The sequence below is a fragment of the Patagioenas fasciata genome, chromosome 2, assembly GCF_037038585.1.
Source record: "Patagioenas fasciata isolate bPatFas1 chromosome 2, bPatFas1.hap1, whole genome shotgun sequence".
Classification (NCBI taxonomy): Eukaryota; Metazoa; Chordata; class Aves; order Columbiformes; family Columbidae; genus Patagioenas; species Patagioenas fasciata.
In genome coordinates this window covers 53761930-53770998 of record NC_092521.1, presented here as the reverse complement: position 1 = coordinate 53770998, position 9069 = coordinate 53761930, and the positions used below count along the sequence as shown (strand labels likewise).

General features: G+C 36.7%; 1 long non-coding RNA gene across 1 annotated transcript; it reads right to left on the bottom strand.

Annotated features, from left to right (window-relative positions):
• Window positions 1-5167: 5167 nt before the first annotated feature.
• Window positions 5168-8845, bottom strand: LOC139827375 (uncharacterized). The gene is made up of 3 exons (XR_011737902.1): window positions 8768-8845; window positions 6575-6659; window positions 5168-6454 (listed from the first exon to the last, which is right to left on the bottom strand). It is a non-coding gene; the product is annotated as an uncharacterized lncRNA (long non-coding RNA).
• Window positions 8846-9069: the final 224 nt, after the last annotated feature.

Here is a 9069-nt window from a genome sequence, read left to right as displayed (position 1 = left end):
CTGCAGCAAACTTAAGAGGACACATTTTCTCTAAGGTTTATTTTTCAGTGGCCTTTGCCTACTAAGATCTGCTACCTATAATTCCTTCTACATTTGTTTTTCTCCTAAAGACCTGAGTATCGCAGCATCTGTGAGTAGCCAGTTTTTCCTTGGTAAATTAGGAAGAGAAATGGCTGGGAAAGATTTGAGTCTTTAATCTCAATGCTAGGACATAAACACCTGTTAAAATTATCATGGTTCACAGGAACAGCACTGTTGAAGCCAAAGCAGAAGGTTACATCACAGCAGGACAGCCCTGGACCAGCATCTGGAGAATGAAATAGCTGTGGGATTTTTTACAAACGAAAGAAAAAATTTCCTGTCTGGGTCAAATGGAAGAAGTGAGGACTGTTCCTGACAGAGCTTCACTTCAAAAATCTCCCTCTGAAACAGTGTTACGTGGCTGTAATTCTTTCTGCTAGCGACAAGGAAAGGGGAAGGGTGAAGATTGCCTGATGACTGCTGCTGAGTGATGCTGACATCCACTGTGCAATCCTGTTTGGACTTTTCATCAGCTTTAAACTTTTTTTCTTCTACATTAAACATTCCCTGAAGGTTGAATATACTATTGTTAGTTTGCATGGTATCATATAAAATGTATATGGAGAGACTGGCTGTCTTAACTATGAGGCTACAGTTGTAGCAATATTTCTTTGGTTTTGAAAACATAATCTCTAAAAAAGCTCCAAGTTGCATAGAAGGCAAAGGCAGCTCAGAGTAGGGGTTTCAAACCAGTTCTCCACTCTGTTAATTCACTGGTTTAATATACAAAACAGCATAAATATTAGACACAGTCATTATTACCTAAAGTCACTGTGATCATGGCCTAGAATAGTAACTGATCTTACTCAGGTCAGCCTTTCTGCTGTTGTGCTCACTCTGGAAATTAAGAATAAGAGAACATTTTTGTACGTAATTAACCCAGGAGTTTCGACTTTCTATAAAACTGCACCCACAATGAGGAATTCAGTGTAGGAAAGTAAAATTAAAACAACCTCTGCTACCTCCTAAATAATATGATTAATTTTCAACACCTTGTATAATAAGAAACAGCCCCCTCAGATTATACAGGAGCACTAGAATGAGACATTTTAGTTTTGTCTGTATTTATCAGTTTATCCCACTAAAACAACACAAAAAAAAACCCCAAAACCTAATTTTTATCTTTTTATTGAAATTGTTTGCAGCACTATTCGCTACCCATGTACCTTAGCAAGCAGTACTGTATGAATCACATGTTAACGTTTCTTACGTCTTCATGTACACACTAATTAACATCATTTTGTCTTGCTACATGCTTCAGGTCAGATTAGGACTATTTCCACCACAATGTTTTCCTTTCTCTTAATATATTTCTCTGATGATAAAATTAGCAATGACAAAACACTGGCTCCCATTAAATAACTGAAAGTGTTTTCATATACTTCAGTAGACTCAGGATGTTGTCTTTAGTTTCTTGTTTCCATTGGTAGAGGAAATCCTAATGAGAAAAACGCTGCACTTCTGTAATTGAAGAAAATCTGCGCTAGTATGATCTAATATCCTTTTCCAGTACCCATATATTTTTGAAAAGGTGTGCTTTCTTCTTAAAAAAAATTCCCTTTTCCCCAGTTAACAAGTTCCAGATGCACTTAAACTTAGTTGCAATGACCTCACTGCTTATCATACAGAAATGACTTATAATATGAAAGATAACTCTTTCTGAGACCAGCAAAAATGTTAGTCTGTCACTGAACTGCTGTTCCAAAGATGCTGCTAATTGAAGAGCTTCTCACCGCCTTTCGACTGTTCCATTCCACTCCCATTACAAAATGATAACTGTGCTACTCTCTGTTGTATTCACTGCTCAGTTTCACATACAGTGTTTTCATTTTCAAAATTTTGTTGACATAAATTAAGTAATAAGTGTGGGTTGTTTTTTTCTTTTGCATTCAGAAGCCACTGTCTTTGTTAGTGTTCTCATTTTCATACCTCAAGATTAACACTAGAGTTGTGACATGTAGTTGAAGATTAATTTTTTTTACACTACAAACACTGCTGTTCTTTTCTTCTAATTATATTAACATGGAAATGTTTTAGATCGCCCATGTATTTGGATAATCTACATGGTAATTGTAGCTTGGTTTTTGTGTCTCTGCACCTGCCTGTATTTATTCGTTTATTCAGAAATGTGTCTGCATTATCAAGGAAGTGTTTGGAAGATGATATTTTAGCTTGCTGATTCCTAATTTTCAGAATTCTTACTTCTAGTTTAAAGCTTTCTGTGATTGTGTTGTTTTTTTATTGTGTTATTTTTTAAAAAAATTGTTTGCTTTGGTTTGTTTTAAGTTTTATTACATCCCTTCCATAAACTAGTAATCCTTACATGGCTCTGAAAGAGTAAATATGAAATTGTGAAGTCAATTCAGCAGTCTGTTTTCCAGCTGTAGATCCCTCAAAGATGTGAGATGGTTTTATGAGTGGCAATGATGGGTTTGCTTCTTTTCCACTAAAGAATTCATAGTCCCAAAGACAGTAGCACAAACATCAACAGAAATAGCTTTTTTTTGTGAGTAGTAGAGACAATGTTGCTAAACAAAATCCTAATCCTTTATCCCACCATCCTTTTTCATAAGAATCTCCTACTCAGATTCAGCAATATGCAAGCCTACTCCAGAAGATCTCTTTAATTTACATCTTACCCATATGAAAAACTGCCATAAACTGAAATCTGAAAATAAGGTATCAAGATAGCAGCAAAAAAGCATAATCAAGTAATATGAAGACAAATGCCATCAGGACAGCTAAGCTGTTTTAAAATCAGTACCTTTGTGGTTAATTTTAAATATTATTGATGTTTGTTTGTTCGGGGTTTTTTTGTGGGTTGTTTGTTTGGGTTTTGTTTGTTTAGTTATTTATTTACTTATGTGTTTTATCTTAAAATAAAGCTAATTTTTTTCTTTTTTTAAGGAACATTTCTAGAAGGATGCTGCATCTGGTGGTTGACACAGCACGCATGTAGCTGCTGGGTGCTATAGGTCTATTCCTGTGCTTGTTCCAAGAAGTTCTGTGTCCTTTACACCATCCATTACAGAGTGTTTAGCCCAGGCTTGTTCTGCCAGCCCCAGAGGCTCTGACTTTGTCCCAGCACAGATGGCAGGCATGACCCTTGCTAAGCAATACATGAGACCTTGACTCTACAAAAATCAATCTACTTTCATTTTCATAAAGCATGAAAGGTAGATTACCTCTGAGAGCATGGGTTTTTATTCCTAGGCTATCAAACCTGCAGATGAAGAACATTGTCATTTGACACTTCACCAGCAAACAGAATCTGAACTGTCATCACAGGTAGTGCAGAGGTTTGCTGGCAAATATAGGATTTATCACAATAAAAAAAGATTTAAAGCCTCCTTGTTATTATAATCACTGTGCTCAACACAATAGCGTTTCACCTGTTCATTGCTTTTTGTGAGTCAGCTGTTCTTTGCTATGAAACTCTCCAGCCTGAGCCTCCTCGCAGCTCCCTAATCAAATCTTGCCAGCTGAGAGCAATTAGACGGCCTCTCTTCAGATCTCATCAGTGTCATTTACTGAATGGATGTATCATTTCTGATACACCACCAGACTGGCCCATCTGCAGAAGAGCTGAGCTCACTGCCCCAAGAATGTCCCTAGACCCTGCAAATTAGCAGTGAGTTTTCTCTGGCAAGCCTGGGGTAATCTTAGCCTTCTGGTATCCCTCTGCAATGCTGCTGTTAATGCACGTTTTCTGCTCTGCCCACATGAGCCTGTCACCTCTCTTCATAGTATTTTGGTGGTCACTCCACCCTGCACTGCCTTTGTGCAGATGTCACAGGGCACCGCTACCAGTCTGCACTGCCAATTCCCTGCAGTGCCCTTAAGCACACCCTCCTCCTGTCACTCAGGTTTCGAGGCTGCTCCTCAGAATGGAAACACATGAGGGGGTGTTTATTCATTTCCAGACTTATTTTACAGCTTCTCTTCGACAAGTTGCCCATGAGCCAAAGTGCATGTTTATAGTTTGCTACACTGATTAATCCTGTTTTACTGTTCTTTTGTGTAAGCTTGCCTGTCTCCAGCTATAATAATTTACATTTTCAATGTTCTTTTAGGAAAGGATATAAAATACTATTTTTTCTACAATCCTTTCTGTTTATAATCTTGCCTCCTCAAGTTCCCTACTCGGGAAAAATCCCAGCTTCTCCTGCAACCCAACCACACTCTCAGCACTCAGTGCCTCATGTCCTTTGCACATTTTCAACTCAGCCTTCTCCTTGATTTCACAGAGTTGCCCTGCATGTTACTCCTGCATCTGATCTCAGTCAGCTCGATTAGACTCCATAAACAATGATAAACTCAAAAAATAAGAAACGGAAAAAATTACAGTAGTAATGGAAAAAAGGTATACTAATTTTTTAATTCCAACATGTAAATTGGATGAAATATTTGTAATCTTCCAAAGTAGCTCCACCATACCAGTGTAAGAGCCCTTCAACACAGAATATGTAATCTATATAGAACATGTATTCTGTATAGAAGACATAATCTTTACTGGCAGTTAATCTCAGATATGGATGTACCATGCCCTACTATTATAGAGGTTCACCAAATGCTGTTCAGTTATGCTGATTAACTTTGATTGCCTTCAAAACTTGGCAGTCGCATAAAGGGATGGAAGCTTTTCTTTTTTCCTAAGTACATTGTGTCCAGATTTATATACTTTCTATACTCTATGCTTTATATATATGATAACATTTAGAAGTATAATGTCTATATTTTATGATTTAGTCACAAAATTTGAAGATTTATTTACCAGACCAGAAGGATATGTGAAAAATAAACTCAGTGTTCCTTATGTTACATCATTGAAAACCATCTCTTAAAAAAAACCCCAACTATTACACTTCATACTCAGCATTCCTACTTGTTCTGAGTCATTGTCACATTTCCTGACTATACTGACAGATAGAAAGCCTATTAGTATTGATAGAGATGCACAGTCAACAAAGCTATGGAAGAGAGAATTCTGCTACTCATGTATTACCAACAAAAGCAACAGCTATAATTCAGGTACTTATTTATTTATTTATTTATTTATTAAGTAAAACAAATAAAAATCTCATATATCTAAGAAGCTGTAGAGAAATTTTAGCATGGGTTGAAAGAAACATGAAGAAAACCTGCCCTGAAATTTGTAATCTAGGTATACTGCTTTTCTAGCTTTTCTCTTTGAATCCCCATGCATTCCAGATCCTTGTCATTAGAAATGAAGGACCGACTCAGTAACCTACATTTTTATATAAACGGAATTTAATCTTTAATGACTGTAATATTATAGTTATTTAGGTTTAATCTCTTATTGGAAAAGGTTCATATGATTAGATATTTTAAAAAACTAAGAAAATAATATAAAACCATCTACTCCAAAACATTACTGAAGAGTTAATAAGGCCTCTTACTCCATAAAAATAATCAAACTGTCCATCTGATACTCCATATCAGGCAAATCTGTTTCTTCAAGCAGGAAATAAAATGTACCCTGTCATAGCAGCATGAAAAGATTAGCTGACCACTAGTCTGGGATTGGCATTGATTGGAGTTACGGAGCTGGATGAGTCTCCTCTGGAAGTGTATGCTGGTACTGGAGGGGAGATACAAACCACCCCAAACTGGCTGGTCTTCCACACCTGCGCAATGCAAAGATCCATGGGTGCCATCGTACTGCACCCCTTTCTCGTAATTTTTCTTGCTGGGGACACACTAAGCCTGATTGTAGAAACCGATGTTCATAAAACTTCCTTGCATAGAGACCTTGCAGGGCTCCCATCTGGAGTGTGTTGCTTCCAGTGTCCCAGTGGCCTGCAAAGGAGGCAAACCAATTCTAAATCTCTCCAGGAAAAACAAGCAACCATGTGTTTATGGCTTCATTTTCAGAGTCCTGTAGAACTATATTTTACACGATATGTAGTCTGCCTCAAAGCCAACACATTAACTTTCTTCATTCAAAGCCATCCAAGCTCTAGCAAAAGAGGAAAAAAAAAAAAAAAGAACCTGTTTTCTTTTCACATGCATTACTGCCTAGTATAAGATGTATCTATTCAAAAAACAGCCTTCCAGTAAAAGACAGAGACTTTGCTTCCTCATTGTGCTACAATTAATTCTCTAAGAATTCTAATGAAGATCTCCCTACTTTCCAGCCTAAATAATTCACTGTTTGCTTGCAAAATTAATGGAAAATGGCAATTTTATGATGTCTCTTCTGACATTCAGCCACAGGTTAGTTCTAGTTGTTATGCTCCATTTCAGGTCAAGACACATTTCGCTTTCTCTTACTCATTTCCAGCTGTACAACATATGGTTGAATTTTCATGTTTGTTTCACAACATTGTAGCCTTGGGAATTAATATTAAACCTTCAAAATAAAAAAGAAGAAAGAACTGTTACTATTTACTTCCATGCTACTTTGTGATTAATAAGGGTATTTCATAACAAAGAAACGTAAAAGCCAGAAATATTCAGCCATTTGACTCACCTTCATGATATCTTTTTTCAGAAATACCACTTGGGGTTCTTCAGTCATCAGGAAGATGTGGAGGTGACATATTTTGATTTTAATCCTGCGAGGAAGATTACTCTTTTAGTGGTGCTCTAAATGTTTACTTTGCCATAAGTTTTCTGTCACAATGGATAAATAGGAAGCTGTCACTTTCTTTTTTCCCCCACATCCCAGTGATACTCACCAACTAGATGATCTTCCCTATTCTACTGAGATAAGATCCAGTACTGTGGAACAAAAAAAGTCGTTCCCCAGACAGAGAGACACAAATGCTTTCCATTTCTATCTCCATTCCCATTCCCATTTCCATGTATCTTGCACTGAAGTATGTTTTTCAGAAGTTAAAATGATGCTTTACATCAAAGATTGCAATAAAAGCCACAAAATCATGACAGATAAGCTTCTAGACAGAATCACCAATAGTCTATTATAAACAAAAAGAAATCCAGCAGTAGTAGAATGTCTCTTATTTTGTAATAAAAAAATACTAAAGCAAAATATTAAAAATTTAGTGGGAAAGTGTAAGAATGAACAGGGTAAAAAAAAAAAAGAATCTTTCTCTTCCTTCAGAAAATGAAGTCTTATTAAAATAATTTCCTGGATTTGGGACAGTTTTACCTAAATTTTGAACAAAATAATTTAAAGTTATTTTCTTGTTTTGTTCTGATAATATCAAGCATGTTTATTTCTACAATAATTTTCTAAACTGTTTTAATTTTGATTTTACTACAAGAACATCTATTGTAAACATTTCTTCCAAGGTATCATAGGGGCAGAAAGAATTGAAATGAGCATTTTGATTGTTCTAAATTAAAAAAATCTTATTTTTTCCTTCTTTTGGAAATATCAGTTTCAGGGATGAGAAAATATTCCAGATATTTACTTTCCCAAAGGATACAAGTTCCTGGTTCTCTGTTTGTGCCAAGATTTTCCTTGGTGCCTCGGCCAACAAGGCTTATCTCCTGCCTTCCCAGGTAAACACACCCCACAGTAATAAGTTTTATTTATCAAAGAAACTACAATGTAACCTGATATATTTGAAGATCCAACAAATGCTTGTATTTCAGAGAAAGACATTACTGCCTAATATGTGACTAATATAAAGAAGCAATAAGAGGTTAAACAGTCTCTTCCATAGTTGCTTAATAAGCCATGAATACATTTTGGTTTGGTTGAAAAACTTTGTCAGAAAACATCAATCAGTATATGCAAGAGAGGTGAAAATATGATCAACTGTAGCAGCCTCATTTACATCCCCACTTATCTGCAGGCAGATTGTATTTTCAACAGCGTAAATCAGGAGTAAATCCAGGGGAAACAGTGGCAACATGCCACATGAGGAACTGTGAGGTTATTTTTTGGAGATCCTATGTGATTCCATTTATCCATTGACTTTTGTGTTGTGATTTATTAGGACTGAAGAGACATGAGATTAACTTGCAGCTGCTGTGCACACAGATCCAGTCTAGACCATGTAATGGTGCCTAGCACATAATGCTCAGAGATGCTGGCAACAGAATCTGCTTTGAAATCAGAAACAATATAACCTTGATACCAGCCAGAAGCCTGGCACAGCTTGGTCCCTACCCACTTGGATGCAACACTGTGCTAAGGTACCTGCACTGCTTCTGTCACCTGAGATGTCACCACATAGAGCCACTTGAAGCTCTGTGCTGGTGTAGGCTCTGCATGCTCTTTAGAGTACTTTGTAAAGATGCCCCTGGGCTCCCCAGGATGGTGTAACCACAATTAAGAGCCAGAAAATAACAAATGGTGCACTGAAAGACAAACAACCACACATTGACCTAAAACAAATAGCTGCTCAGGAAATGGAGTGTGTGAAAACAGAGGCTGGGATTCATTTCCATTTAGCTACAAATAAGGAGTCAAAGGCTATGCAGTTAAATTAATTGTCTCATGTCTTACAATAGAGAATGGAAAGAAATGTGCACTTTCAGTAAGTTTTACCTTAGACAAAAATTTAGAATGCATCTAAGTGTGCAGTTTTAAAAATATTGCAGTTAGATTAAATGAATCCCATCCAGTGTGTCTAAAACAGCAGCGGTGGGGTCTTGGCGTAAGAACTTTGACAGTTGCAATTGGGGAAGAGAGACTCTCAAATATTGATGCTAAAGAAGCAGAGAACACTTTCCATATGCATACAAATACCTGTTTGCTTTTCTGTCCTGGTACAATGTTGAAGATTCTACATTCTGCTTGGCTAACAAAATCTGCATGCTTGTAGCTGAAAAGACATGAAGTTTTTATTAGGATTCAAATTCTCTTGAATTTGCTGAAAGCTCCAGGATGGGACACAGTGCTGAGGTCAAGACAGGGGAAGCTGTGGAAAACATCATTTATGGGATATAAGTATCCAAGTAAAAAAGGCCAGAGATATATATCCAGTAATATGAAGACCTGATAAGATTATATAGATGCAAAAAAAAAAAAAAAAGGCAATTGTTTTCTAA